General features: G+C 43.2%; 1 protein-coding gene across 1 annotated transcript in view; it reads left to right on the forward strand.

Annotated features, from left to right (window-relative positions):
• The window catches only part of NAALADL2 (N-acetylated alpha-linked acidic dipeptidase like 2), a 1056665-nt gene that overhangs the window by 195803 nt on the left and 845348 nt on the right, over positions 1-15514 (forward strand). Inside the window, exon 3 of the mRNA XM_019532747.1 lies at positions 913-977. The gene's annotated coding sequence lies outside the window, so the exon portion shown is untranslated. The remainder of the gene's footprint in view (positions 1-912; positions 978-15514) is intronic.

Below are 15514 nucleotides of genomic sequence, written 5' to 3' on the forward strand. Positions count from 1 at the left end.
CAGTTGTTCATGCATCGACATCCACATACTTCAGCATTAGGGCTGGCATCTTTGGATCCATTACCTCAACCTCTTATCTGACAGTGTATGCTTTCATCCTTTCTGTGGGGCTGGTACTCTAGAGGGATGGAAAACACACATTTTACCAGCTCGTTTCAGCTGATATTTGCAAACAGCATAGGGATGCCGAGGCTTGGGGTATTTTGTGTTCCGCACGTTCTGGAAAAAATTGGTTAATGGACTCTTCTGACCTTTCTCCATTAAGCTGGGCCCTTTCTGATCTTGTCTTTCACCCAGAAGATCCACCAGATCCTTTTCCCAATCTGTGTGCTGTCTGTACCTTCTTATTCATTTCTGTTCTTCTTGATTAATTAGTTTCAGTCTCTTTATGTGCTTTTCTTAAAATTTCTTGTCCATCTTCGAACACCTAGTCTGGTTCTTGTTCTGTCTGCATTTGGATCAGACTGTTTGTTTTTTCCTCCATGTCTGGACCCCAAAAGTAGGGGCACTAAAGAGACAGAAGAGACAGTTTCCCTGTGCTTCCTACCCCATCAGCTGTAAACAGCAATTGCAGAGAAAATATTTCTCAGTGCCTGTAGACATGTGGTAGAATGTGCTTTATGCAGATTGAATCCTTGGAGAGTATAGCTTCTGAACTATATAACTAGTCTCTACTGAGTTGGGAGAGGCTTGAGATTTTTTTCCAATGGTCTTAAAGTTTGACTAAGCTTGTACAGTTATTTGCAGTGAAAGAAAAAGTTTGTCCTTCACATGAGGGTGCCCCACTACACATCACCACCCATAAGTGAATCTCGAGCCCCTCTTCAAGGAGGCTCTGAGCTTCGAAAAAGAAAACCTGTACATTTTTTAAGAGAGTGAAGAAAATTATTTTTCTCCTTATCTCTTTTTCAGAAATAGCTGAGACATATGCCCTAAAACTTAAAAAACAAGAGAGGGTGAGAAAAAATCAACCCAAGGTAGGTGCTTGAAATCGGCAATTCGGCAGTTTGCCCTGGAATGGTTAATGTGGCAATAATGAGGCTCCATCATGGGAGGTGTTGGATGACTAACAATGTTATCAGTTCTCCCTATAATTAATGAACTTTATGAACTATGTAAAAAGCAGTGATTTAAAAAAATGCATATCTAATATATTACTATGAATAGTGTCTTTGCTGGTCACAGAGTTCAAAATAAGCATTTTCTCATAATTTCACTATTTTGGTGGATCCTGAGTCTGAGATTAAGTTTTTTTTCATATACTTATTAATATTTAAATAAAACTCCTGCTGGATATTTCCTTTTATAATAGGTTAATATATGGAGAATAATGATGGATCATTTAATGTTGGCTGAAAGATAATCATAAGGGAGTCATATTAATTTATTACAGTTAAAAATATTCTAAGACCTAGAAGACTATTTTAAATGAGTTCAGTTTTATCCTTTTTTTATTCCTCCATGTTATTCCTTTTTTGCTCTTCAAAAAGAGAAGACAGAAACAATAATCAGGTTCTCTTCCTTCCCCAAGGAATAAAAGGCAACATCCATATCAGAAATAAACAGCCAGTCACCAAAGCTGCAGACAGTTTTTCTTCTAAGTGGATGATTTTCAAAATAATTAATTGGTTCAGTCATACGCTGTGTACTCTAGTCCTTAGATGTGTCCTGATTTTTGCATGTCTTCTGGCAAGGTTTTTTGCACATGATCCTTGAAACAAATTTCAAAGATATCAATTTTTTGCAGTGACATTACTCAGTTTGGCAGCCATTCCTTCCATGCTTGATGTTGAAAATGATCGTTTATAAGCTGTTTGCTTGCCTAACATAAATAATGTAGACTTGCAATGTTCCTCTTGCAAATCTGGTGTGAGGTGGACAACATGGTATCACTACAGCATTGTGTACTTGTCCAATGTGTGGATGCTCACATGCAAAGAAAAAAAATGTAGGTGGTAATCGTAAGAAAATCTCCACAAAAATGTGTTTTAAAGAGGATTGCTGTTTTGTTAAGTGATTACAAACCATCTGGGTTTTCTAATCTACTTTTCTGCTTTAGCAGGTGAATGGATTCTATTCTGTGAAACCTAAAATCAGTTCCTCCTGCAGTATTTATATGTAGCAGTAACGTACTGTTGGTGCTGTGGTAGTTCCTAGAAGCCCCAACTGGGGCATTGGAATCATTGCCCCGTTGTATTAGACACTGTATACATATATACTACAAATACTGTGTAACACTAGTTTGTGCCCCAAAGAGCTTACAATCTAATACATGACAAAAAGTAACAGATGGATATAACAAACAGTCAGGGGAACACAAGCTAACAGAGAGACACTTATGATTAGAATAATAAGCAATAGTCAGCAGCTGCTTAGTTATTGTCAAGTGCTTTGTAGGCATCATGGCAGAGGTTAATAGAGGCTAATGTAGCAGCCTCTACTGCAGACATTCAAGGAGCTCTTTCCATTCGTAATGGCTAGCATGGGAGCAATGTCAATTTGAAAAGAGAAACACGTACGATGTGTGGATGTATGGGTCTAAAATTAGCAAGTTTGTCCTCTTCCAGTTTAGAACAGGGGTGCTCAACCCACAGGCCACATCTTGCTGATGGCCCCGTGTCCTCCATCCCACAGGGCTCCTCACAGCTTCAGAAATTTGGTAGCGGGGGAGTAGAGACATTGCTCCACTACTGTTACATTTTCTGGGCCTGGTGTGGATGTCCAGGCTCTGCACACTTGATTGGGTACATGATCCAAGCATGTAAGCCAGGGAGAGGGGAATGCCAGGCCTTGGGGACTAATCCCAGTATGCCATGGGGACTAAACCTGGTAGGGGAGTGCAGTGTTAAGCTCTCAGGGACCAATGCTGGCATGCAGGGGTGGAAGGGAGCAGCACTGGGCTAGCCCCTGGGAACCAATTCTGGCAAGTGGGGCAGAAGTAGGCAATGCCAGTCCCTCAGGGACCAGTCGCTGTTTAAGGAGGCAGCAGTGGTTTGTGCTGTGAGGCCTGATGCTGGCATGTAGGGCTTGATTTGGCCCACAGACCAGCCTGGTCTCACTCAACTGCAGGGCCAAAAGGCTGAGTACCACTGGTTTAGAAGGTGTTCAGGGTACCAGCACCTGCTCTGATGAAAGTGCGCAATTTGTGTCCATATCAAAGGAAAATTTAATACCGTATTTAGTTGTTTAGAAGACAAGGCTTCTTTCTCTTTTTTAACATTGTGGGGAAAAATCCCCTCACCTTATAACTGAGTATGAGATGGCAGGAATGGAGGCAGTTACCTGCTGTCCCCCTCTCTCCAGTTCTGACTCTGGCTCTGTCTCAGATCCCAACCCGGAGTTGGGGTCAGAGCTGAAGTGGCAGCTGCTGCCTTTCCCCTGCTGCCTCTGTACCACCAGCCACTCTCGTTTGCAGCCTCAAGCCACCACTGCCCCCGTCTCCCCCCACCCGTGCTGCTTCCGGCTCTCTGCCATCCTTCTCCTTACCTTTGCTCCATGCTGGCATATTCCATCCTCGCTGCAGCCTGGAGCATGCAGCACGTGCTCCAGTCTGACCTTGTAGCAGTACTACCAGCTCTGTGCCATCCCTGCTGCAGCGCTACTGTTCCCTGCCACCTGCCCTAGCATGTATCCTCTATTGGCCCCTCCAATGTCTGTCCCCTTGGCCCAGCCCCATTACTGTCTCTGCCATCACCTTTCCCCACACGGCCTGCAGTAGTGGCGGGGGAAGGCAGGTACAAATTCAAGATGATTCACCAATAATTAGAGTCCATGCTTGGGAAATTATAATAAATTTTCTGTGTTATACAATCTAATTATTGGGGGGTCATTTTGTATGTGGGTGAATACAGTATTTCTTCTCTCCTTCCAGGTCCTACTACTCTCTCTTACCATAGTGCCTCAGTATTCCCCCTGCATCCTGGAAATTATTTTACAGATTCAAAGGATTTGTGGTTGGTTAGTTGTTCCAAAAGATACTCTGATGCTTTTGCTAAGTCATAGATTCATAGATGTAGGGTCGGAAGGGACCTTGTAGATCTTCTAGTCCAACCCCCTGCCCTGGGCAGGAGAGAGAACTGGGCTCAAGTGATCCCAGCCAGGTAAACGTCGAGCCTCCTCTTAAAGACCTCCAGGGTAGGAGCCATCACCACTTCCCTTGGAGAGAAGTGCCCTGACTGAGAAGTAGTGTCTTCTAATGTCTAGTCTAAACCTACTGTCTAGCAACTTATGGCCATTATTCCTTGTTACTCCGGGAGACGCTTGGGGGAACAAGGTCTCTCCCAAACGCTGCTGGTCCCCCCAGTAAGTTTATAGGTGGCCACCAGGTCCTCCCTCAGCCTTCTCTTGTGGAGGCTGAACAGGTTCAGGTCCTGCAGCCTCTCCTCGTAGGGCCTGCCCTGCCGCCCCCTGATCATGCAGGTGACCCTCCTCTGGACCCTCTCCATGTTGTCCACATTGCAGTACTCCAGCTGCGGCCTGACCAGTGCCCCATAGAGGGGGAGGATCACCTGAGTCAGAGTCCTGCTCACAGGTACTGTGAACATGCTTTGTGATTAGATCTCAGAAAAGACCTTATCAGAATGTGACTTCAACACTTGTCAAAAATATGTTAAGTACTGTGGTTGTATGTTAAGTTTATTATTCAGTGGTGTTAGTAAGCTGATTTTTTTTCATAATGGTATTGCTATGATTATGAGAAATGGAATGACTCGTCTAATAACAATGATTAGTATAAACCTGATTGCCCCAAATAATGTTTTATTATTTCCCCAAGATATATTGATTGAAAGCTGTACTAAATTGAAGTCTCTTCATCTTAGTACAATCTGTTCTAGCTCATAAATAACTTCGGGGAAAAAATGGCTTTGCAGCTCTTCCTGGGAAATCTTTTCTCTCAAAAGGCTTGTTACTCAGAACAGGTCTGCTAGATTGTCATTGCATTCTAGCATTGTGTACTCTCTTTCCCAGTTTCTCCTTTTTGATCTCTGGTGCATTCATATGTACCTGTGAGAGATCCACTCATTCAGTAAAATCTGTAGCTCTGATAAGAGCTGACCATGTCTTCTGCCCCAGTTCACTGGGACTTGGAAAGTCCAGCGCTGATTGCTGTAGAGCTGTTGCTTTATGGCGTATAGTTCTTTCTAGGGTTGATGCCTGAGAGGTATATTGCAAAAAAACATCAATAGTTACATGACTAGAGGTTCATCTGGCTGCTTTCGGTGGCATAATCTTCAATAGCTTTTATATTTCTAAGGAGAGATTGACTCTGGAAAAATCAGCAAGGAAGCTCTTTTGCCTTCTTTCATTTTAGCATAATGGAGTCTGAATGTATAGAACTGAATGTAATAAATCCAAGTAGAATGGCAGAATTTGTACAACTTTTATGATATTATCAGATTGTTGAAATGCAGGGTGTGAAGAAGCCTTCTCTGGGTTATAGTGGGAGAATTATTATTTTTTACTAACTGATGAGGAAGGTTTTTTCTTGGTTAAATATGTAAAACAAAATATAAAAAGGAGAGTGAGTGAATCAAAATCTCGTGATTTCCAGTGCTGAATCTACACTGCCTCAATGAAATATACTTTAAGTGACGTGAAACGTGGATTAGAAGAGGACACCTAGTATCTTTAAGCCCATGACTTGGAGAAGATGCTCATTATTTAGGCATGAAAACTGAAATGATAAGCAGTTAAGTAGAAACAGAGAAAAGAAACAATTTAGCAAGCAACCTACAGATTATAAGGTTTCTTACTTTGTTACTAACATTTTGATAAAAGAAATACTTTTTTCGCCATGATTGTAAAGTTTTGAAAGTATTTAGTAACTTGCTTGAAGGTCACAGCTTGCAATAAATTCCTTAAAAAGATTTCAGTAAGACTTGACAGGTGTCCAAGTTTAAGGGATTTGAGTCATACTAAAATACCAAAATTGTGGTTGGTACCCTGTGACCATGATTAGTATCAACCATTGAGTTCTGGTTTTTTTTTTCTGAATGAATGCATATTAGGCAATCAGAGCTTGTGGAAAGATCAGTTGGAGTCTTAAATTGTGCTGCTGTTAGCTGTCTCATTCTGATCCAGCTAACACAAGTGTAATACTTTCCACTTCAGTGCAGTTACTTCTGATATGCCCTGATATAAGTGAGAAGACTGAGACCCTTTGTCTCTTGTCAGCTATATGGAATGGTACTAATAATAGAATAGAATTTGTTCCATAGCTTTTTAACGAGTCAAAGTACATCCCTTGTCTTGTCAAGGATGAACATTACTTTATAGAATGAGCTTGGCATGTGCTTAAGATTGATTGTTTTTCAATGGTGATTGGGAATGTCAGATTTACATGATTAGCCAAGTAGTGTGTTCAGTAACGTTCTGTTCATTCCTTGCTCTTGTGTGTTTTCTGCCTTGTGGAATTGCCTTGGAGGCTGGAAGTCTGTTTTATATGCTGAGCCAGGCTGGCTTCTGCTAGTCTGATGTCATCTCTGCTCCACCTCCTGGAATATTGATTTTCACAGTGTACACTGTTAAATCAATATGATTTATATTGGCATTTACTTGCGACATAATAGTTAAGTCTGTCAGCCATCAACTAAAAACTTACATTGAAATAACGTGAAGGATTTTGGTAAAACCTGACCAAAGAAGGGAATTCCAAACTGAAGTTATAACTGAGACAATACACGGTATTTAGCTTCCTGACGACTGTAATCCATAGCTGCTGGAACAATGTAGCTATTACATCATACATTATTGAATATGTGTTACCAATATTATATGTTTACTAATATAGATCCTGCTAACATAATTTCATGTCAAATAAAGTGTCACTGGGTGCATCTTCATGAACGCTTTGTCACTGTAGCAATGGCGGGCACAAACTGATGCGGCAGCTACATCACTGTAGCAAAGTGCTCCCTTGCTATGGTGATGTAGTAGCTAAAAATAATCATGCACTGCCGGCATGGTGCAATGCGGGCTGTTACTGCGCTGTCAGGAAGTAGTAAATGATGGCACAGTAACAGCGGTGCAGTATGGCGCAGTAACAGTGGTGCCATAAGGGCACACGTAGAAGTGCCCATTGTGCAAAATATTCTTAGTTATAAGATTTCAGTTTAATTTTGGAGCTTGTAAAAAATGAGGAGTTCCATCTAATAAAGCATATCTGTAGAGGGGAGATATGGGGTGCTCTTCCCCATAAACCCCATATATGGAAGTTGGAGTGAGCTAGATCCTCTCTGTCTTAAGTAGTATGCTTATATTTGTATTATTATTTATTAAATTGTGCTTCCTTTTACCCCAGTGTTGAACTGGTACTGAATGACCTAGTCCTGGGCACAGAGCACCTAAACAGTCCCTCAGGACTGGGTAAGTTCCTACACCTTCAGAATTCCGAATCATTCCCTATGGCTGCGGAACCTAGAGCTGCAATATAATTACAGATAAACCACACTGCTGAAGTTTTGGAGTCAGAAGAGGAAATCACATTGGTATTAAGGAACAGCAGTTCCTTTATTTGACCCGGTGAGGAAATAACATTGGTATTAAGGAACAGCATCTCTAATTGAAGATGTTTATCACCTCTGAAAATTTTTCATATTAAGTATGTGGCCTGACAGTTGCAGAAGCAGGGCATGAAAATCTAGCTCTGTGCTGAGAAACATGAGATCCATAGCTTTTCTGGGCAACAAAGGCCATGTACAGACCAGCATCCCATGGTCCTACTTTCCTGCACTCACAGGATGGCTTGACAGTCTGAAAGATAAGGGATGACAATTCTGCAGTCGCTTGGGGATGTAAGGGGGCAGTTAGGAAGGCCAAGGCAGAGATGGAGTTAGGACTAGCTTCTCAGATTAAGGAGAATAAGAAGCCCTTTTTTAAATACATAGGGGGCAAGAAGAGGGTCCCAGGTAATGTGGGGCCCTTGCAGGATGTGTTGGGAAATTTGGTCGTCACACCAGACGACAAAGCTAACAAGTTTAACGATTTCTTTGCCTCTGTCTTCCTAAGTAGGGACCAGACCATCCACCTCCCTGCTGGGCCCCCCTCGGGCCCCAGGGGAGCACACCTGGGCCAAAGGTTAGCGAGGAACTAGTTAGGGAGCTTCTGGAGGGGTTGGACGTATTCAAGTCAGCTGGCCCGGACGATCTCCACCCTAGAGTCCTAAAGGAATTGGCCGAGGTCATTGCAGGACCCCTGGCACGGCTCAATGAGCACTCGTGGTGCTCTGGTGTGGTCCCAGAGGACTGGAAGAGGGCCAACATGGTTCCCATCTTCAAAAAGGGGAGGAAGGAGGACCCAGGAAACTATAGGCCGGTTAGTCTTACCTTGATCCTAGGCAAGCTGTTTGAGAAAATTATGCTGGCACACATCCGTGAGGGGCTCGGCAGGGGACTGCATGCTTAGGGGCAACCAACGTGGGTTCATCACTGGCGGGTCCTGTCAGACCAACCTGGTGGCCTTCTACGATCAGATCACCAGATCGTTAGACGCAGGGGTAGCAGTGGATATAATCTTCCTGGACTTCCGGAAGGCATTCGACACTGTCTCTCACCCTGTTCTCATTAAGAAACTGGGGGGCTGTGGTGTTGACACCCACACAGTCAATTGGGTCACCAACTGGCTGGAGGGCCACACCCAGAAGGTGGTAGTGGATGGGTCCTTCTCAACTTGGAAGGACGTGGGCAGTGGGGTCAATTATGACTCCAAGATCCTTTTCCGCCTTCATGCTCACAAGAGGGGAGTTCCCCAATCTGTAGGTATGGCGCCAGTTGTTCCTCCCCAGGTGCATCACCTTGCACTTGTCTGTGTTGAATCCCATCCTATTCACATCTGCCCCCCCCTGTAACCTGTCTAGGTCTGATTGTAGCCTGATGCTTCCTTCTAGTGTGCCCACATCCCCCCACATCTTAGTGTCATCAGCAAATTTGAACAGGGTGCTTTTTACCCCGTCATCCGAATCACTGATGAAGATGTTGAACAGTGTGGTCATCATTGCAGTCTCTGAAAAAAATACCAAGATCAAAGTCTACAATTCAGTCATCCCCTCTACAGGTATGAAATGTGGCTGACCTACTATCGTCATCTCAAGAGCCCGGAGAGATATCACCTACAGTGTCTCCAGAAAATTCTCCACATCATATGGGAAGATTACCACACAAAAGCCAGCATCCTTGCTGAAGCCAATGTTACCAGCATCGCGTCTGTGATCCTTAAGCACAAACTTCACTTGACTGGAAATTGTGTGAAGATACCTGACAAGACTCCCAGAACAAGCTCAGTATCCCTGGCTTAGTAATGTCCTGATCTTATGGTGCCTAGAGGAAATGCTACAAGGACACATTGAAGGAATACCTCAAGAAAGCAGATGCTGACATCAAGAGTTGGGAGGAGCTGGCTGCTGACTGACTCCAATGGTGTCACTACCTTAACCAAATGGCTGCCCATTTTGAGCAAAGTGTTTCATCCTCAAAGCAGAGAAGAGAGAGCGGAGGAGAAACAGGAGAGAAATCCCAAGCTTATAGACTATTTCCTGTGCCCCCCCTCCGCCCCGCCCGGCAGAAAAACCTGCAGCTTCTGCAGACAGGTCTGTGACTCAAGGATGGGACTTGCAAGTCACTTCAAGACCCATCAATGAGCTGTGGCAGAGAGCATCCGCAAATCAAGGGATTGCTGCCACTGCCACTGACATTGGTACTGAGAAACGCCATCTGTAATTGAAGGTATTCACCACCTTGGAAAAATGTTCATGCCTGATGGTTGCGAGAACAGGGCATAAAAGTCATGCAAAGGAGCAGTTGCCTATTTTGTTGAACTCTTCTAAGTTAAAGCAGCCTTGAGAACCTGAGATTGAGTCTGAAATGAATTTTTATTGCCAAATTACAAGCCCCTCAGAAGAAGGAATGTAATGGAAATGCTGACAGACCATTATCTATAGTTGTACTATAAGAAGCCCTGTTTTGGGGAAGTTTATAATTTAGCAGTTGCAAAATGCAACAAATTATTAGGTGTAAAGTCTAGAAATTGACTTTTTCTATTTTTATTATTATTTCTTTCTGTATATAGATAGATATACAGTCATACATTCCCTTAGCAAACAGATATGTAGAATGAATCATGATGAACAAACCAAGTTAAAAAAAAAATGAGTCTGCATATTTTCCCAAAGGAAAGCAGGCAATGCTATTTGAAAACAAATTATTATTATTATTTTCTTACTCCTATCTCTGTGAAATCTAGTTTTGATCTCATTTCCTTCATTTCTCATACTTTGAGTATATAAAACTTGCCTTTCCTCAAAGGAGTGAATGTTCCATGAATGCCCCCTAAACCTGAGTAACTGACAGAACTTTCTTGATGCAGTTGATCAGCACTTTCTTGATGAAATTGATAGTTGATATTTCTTGATAAATAAAGGACCCAGTGAAATCAAATGAAATTCCATGGCTTTCATTGGATTGTGGATCAGGCTCAAAGTGAACTTTATAGTTCCATATACATGGGTAATAATAAATTATTTTCAAGTATCTTTCAGATTATTATCTGAACTCTGTTTCCTTCTTAGCCCTATCTTCGCTACACTTAGCACTGTTCTTGCCTCTTTAAGATACTAAAATGTGCCTCATTCTCAGTTTGTGCTTTTCTAAACCAGCAAATGCTTCTTTTATCTTGGTATCAAAGACCAGGCCATGGCTTTAAAATTGACAAGAAACACTTGGAGACAGTCACTGGCCTTTTGAAATTGACAAGAAAGAAACCTTATGGGATTCCATTAAAAATAGAAAAGATAGGTAATACCTTTTTTTTCCACTGAGATACGGTATTATTCCACTTCTTGATATTAGATTTTTTTTTTATAACTAATAGCATAGTTTCTTGGTTTTGTGCAATCAACTCAAGGCAGAGTTGGTCCTTTGATTAAGTGGTAGATACTACCTTTTTCCTGAATATATTTCAGTTAAATTTTTGAAGATTTTATCTTGAAGACAGAATATATACTGTAAGCATAGGTGCCACTTTATCTCCTTATTTAATGCCTTATGCTGGATTTTGTTTTTTCTTTTGTTCAGAAATGCTTTGTATGTCAAAGCCCTTGATGAAGAGTTAGCAGTGGCATTGAATTTGTTGGTTGATTCCATTTTCCTGATACTAGTTAGAACTTTACATTGCATGCACTGTTTCGATTTGAATTGTATTTTTTAATCCAGCTATTGATTTTTTTAAATTTTATTTTAATGTGCATCTCTACTAGTAATGAGGCAAGAATTATGACTATTTATCTCTTTTTTTTTTTTAAGATTGGGATTGTAACAGAGCAAGGGATATTTTAAGGCTGGAGGTAAATTTCCTTACTTCCTAGATACTGTATGTCACTGGTAGGTGTTATAGGGCTTTGGCCCTTTTTTGGTTGCCCGCCAGTGACGTCAGGGTGAGATCTGGATTCGGCACCACCGGCATGATTTTGGTGCTGCTCCTACACACCTGCCAAATCCTTGATGTTCGTTGTTGTTCTTTTGAGAGGCAGTTCCCTGTAGCTAACCCAAGAAGATTTTGACCCTGGGCTTTCTTTGTGGGGTTCCAACCTTCCCTTTACCCCACCCTCACCACATCCATGGTAAGGGATGACCTCTGCTCTCCTCAGGTCTTGTACTGGGATGATCCTGTCTCATCCACTCCACCTGCCTCCAAGGGTTGGGTCTTCCTGGCTGTCCCTCCTTCCAGGTTGTCCTTTGCCTTCGGACTGAGGCCTGGGCAACTAAGCACACCCCAGTCCAGGGTTAACTGCAATTTAGGGTTAGAACTAAATTGAAGAAGTCAGCATCCGTTGGCAGGCTCCTGGGCTCTTGTCTCTCAGGTGCCCACAGTCTTGCTGAGGACTCCACCGTCTTTTGTGCCTAATAGGCATTCGGATGGCTCGGCCATCCAGTGCCTGGCATTTGCTGGCCCTCTCAGGCAAGCCTCCAGGGGTACTTCCTCATTTTGAACTGTCTGACCTATGGCTGGGCTGTCGGTCCCACCAGCTGGCATAGCTTGTCACTCCCTTGTGGGGCTCCATATCTTCTTGTGCCTCCCTCGTTGCTGTGCTGCCCAAGGGTGCCGGCAGTTCCTCGTTGCCACTCCTGGCCGCAATACCTGTGCTTCCTGGCGTTGCTGTGGCTTTGCTTCTGGGTGTCCCTGGGGACTGCTTGCCCCCAACAGAGCTCCCCAGCCATCCCTCCATTCCCAGGGCTTAGGCTCCCCATTCTGTCTGCTGGAATCCTCTGGCAGATGCTCAGCCTCTTTCCCCTGCATTCGGAGTTGGTGCTCCCTGGCTCCATAGCCGGCGTCTCCATAGCTGGTGTTCTGCTCTACTTTCCCCGGCATTGCTCCAACTGTGTCCCCAGCTGCCTATTGAGCAGCCAGTGTCCCTCCGGAGCCAAGCCCTCAGTACTCACTGATTGGCAGGCTCAGGCAGCTCCAGAACTGCTGAGTCTGTGCCGGTGTTTCTCCCCAGCTGCCGCTTATCTTCACTCGGTGAGTATTGGGGCAAGTTGGGCGGGGGTTTGGGATGCACTGGGGGGGCTTTTGCCTCCCCTCTCACACTGTAGTTTCCCCTCTTCTGTCCAAGGAAGGTTTGATTTGCTTTGAATTGAAAAGATTTCTCAAAGCCCAATATGCTGCCCTGAACAAGGGAATGATGGGCAATAGGCAACTTTTGATATACTTCTTCCTTCTCTGACTGAACTACTTAATTCAGTCATATGTTGGATTTTGGGGCTTATCAGGGAAACCCACTATTAAAATTCTGTTGCAAAGGTGAAAGGGAAAATACGATTTCCCTTTCTCTGGTAGAATTCACTCCCTTACTCTGGATATCATGAGGTTACCCCACCTGAGATTTTAATTTTTCCCTGCAGCTTATGAAAATACATCTGAAAAGCAAATTGTTTGGTTTTGAAATAGAACAAAATATGACTGAAGTATTCCACAGAAATAGGCATCCCCAGATTTTCCATCTATGGCCTCTGACTGTCTGCTAACAGCTAAATTTTCCTCATATATAAGCAGCGACATTCACTGAAGTTGTAGAAATGTTGTATGTCACAACTGAGAGGGGAAGACTGCTATACTGGGGGTCTCAGACCTTGAGAGAGATAATTTGGTGCTTAAAAGTTATGTGCAACAAAGAAGTTGGTGTTTGAAACAGCAAGTTTTTTGTTGCAGATCTGCCATTTTAGTGGTGAATTCACCCTTTTTTGGGAACAAACAGTGGGAACGACTTACTTGTTCTTGTGCTAAAATGGTTTATGTAGTTTGGCAATTATAATATCAGCCTGTTGACAGACATTAAGCTTTTCATGTTCATTCTAGTTGCTTATAGGGCTAATAGGCAAGAACCAGGTCCATAGGTGGTAGAGGTTTTTGAAGCCATCTTAGGAGAGAGTGAAGTGTTAGTTTCAACCAAGAACATTATTTTGTAAACAACATGATTTTATCTGGTAGAGCTGTGAACACGTCACTTCCTGTGAAGTTTATGTTATTATTTTAATCTGAAAAATGTACATAAATTGCAAAAGAGAGCATGGAACAACTCTTAGAATGAGAGAGATGTGATTTCTTGCCTCCTTTTTCACAATTTCAGCAAGTTGGAAACAAAGCACCACATTTTTTTTCCATCTATTGTTCATTTAATTAGGAATTAGGTGCCTAAGTATAACTATTCTAGTGGTTCTTAACCATTTTAGACTCCAGGCACCCCACATCAGGCTCAAGGAAGCCCATAACTTCTGTGAATTATTAAGTTTCCTCAATTGTGTTATTAGTCAAACTTCGAATAACTAAACAGGCATAATTTTATAAGGCTGACTTACTTTTTTGCTTTTTTCATTGTTTGAATAATACACAATGAAAATCATCAGTTACCTTTTAGACTATGAGGACTCCTATGTCCGTATTGTAAATGCTGATTATTTGCAGAGACAGAGATAGATGGTGGTGGAAGCGGTAGATACTCTTTAATCTCTGTCTTTTAAAGAAGGTGAAATAAAACACTGTGCAGATATTTAAAATATATCTGTTCATAGTTGGTCTAATAAAAGATATCAGATTTACCCAAAGAACCTTGTCTGCTTTTGTTCATACTGGACTTTTCTTGTATGGTTTGTCTTCAGTAAGAAAATACACTGTTGAATTTTACTTTGTTTCTATTTCTATATTTTATTTCATTGCAAAGTCAGAAAAGTGGATGAGGGTTAAGAGTCTACTGTTGGACTAAAAGTGGACCAAAATGACAGCCTGGATTACATTAAGTCATATGAGTGGAGCGTGTCCTGAAAAGACAGTCACCAGGAGAAGGGGGACTTCCCTATCCCATAGTGGGATGGGGAATGGGACAGCCCACCCATGCATAAAAAGCCCTGAGACCAAGGCAAACTTACTCATGCAGGAGATGGAGTGGATGTACCGTGCCGGCTTCAAACAGCCATGCAGTTTGTAAGCTGCGTCTGCTTCTGGCTGGAGCTGGCATGGGCCAGTGATGTCATTGCCAGACGCTGCCCAGCAAGGACGGCGGGGGAGCACCACAGGGGATGAATGCATAGGGTGCTCTCCATGCTGAGCGCGTACAATGCCGGTGTGCAACGAGTGATGCAGAGATGGAGCATCAAGGAAATCCTCCAGTAGAGGCGAGACCGTTGGACCACGTTAAGGGATGGCGAAGACCATAAGGAAAAAAGGGGGGCAGATCAGCCACAGCCCTGGACCACTGGTGAAATCCTGTTATTTTTCTAATTATTATTCTCCTCTGTGTTTTTTCTTTTATAAGGGGGTTTTCCCTGGTACCCCTTTGATAAGGACTGGCCCTGAGAGGCTCTGAAACAAGGGGAGGGGTGCCCTGAAAGGCCCTGAAGTAAGGGCAGGGGCAGAGGCAGCACTCTAAGAGGAAGGAGTGGCAGCTGGATGACGACCAAAAGTTAGACCTGGCCAAACGTCCGTCAGGAGGCCTCGAGCAACCCAGCAAGAAAGAGGCCATGTCAGAGGGAGAGCCTAGGGAATGTCAAGAGACATCTTAGAGACTGGCGCATGGATGGAGTGTAGGGGAGGAAGAGCCCCATGGAGACCCGCCGAGGGTTGCAGCTGATCCGAATGAGTCCACTGAGGGGGAGCCCACCACTGAAGGTACCATCAAAGTTGTGGCTGGTAAGTCTCAGGTCTTTTCCCGGGGTGACCGTGGGCTCATTGAGAGGGTGCCAATACCCACGTTGGGGCCAACCTCTGATGCACATGCCAAGGCAGCTCGCGAATGGATACTTGAGACCAGATGGGCACAGAGAGCAAAGAATTTTGATAAGCATTAGAGTCAGCCAGTTCTCTCTTCTAAAATAATAGAATATTTTGGCTGCATTGCTAAGTATTACACCTAGGCGTAGGTAATTTAATTGCAATAAACTACACTGTCAAGAAGCAGAAAACCCCACAAAAGGCACTGTTTTTAGCTTGTATAGTTTTAAGAAAATAGAACACAGTGGGTTTTTTTCTA

The sequence above is a fragment of the Crocodylus porosus genome, unplaced genomic scaffold, assembly GCF_001723895.1.
Source record: "Crocodylus porosus isolate Cpor-Errol unplaced genomic scaffold, CroPor_comp1, whole genome shotgun sequence".
Taxonomy (NCBI): domain Eukaryota; kingdom Metazoa; phylum Chordata; order Crocodylia; family Crocodylidae; genus Crocodylus; species Crocodylus porosus.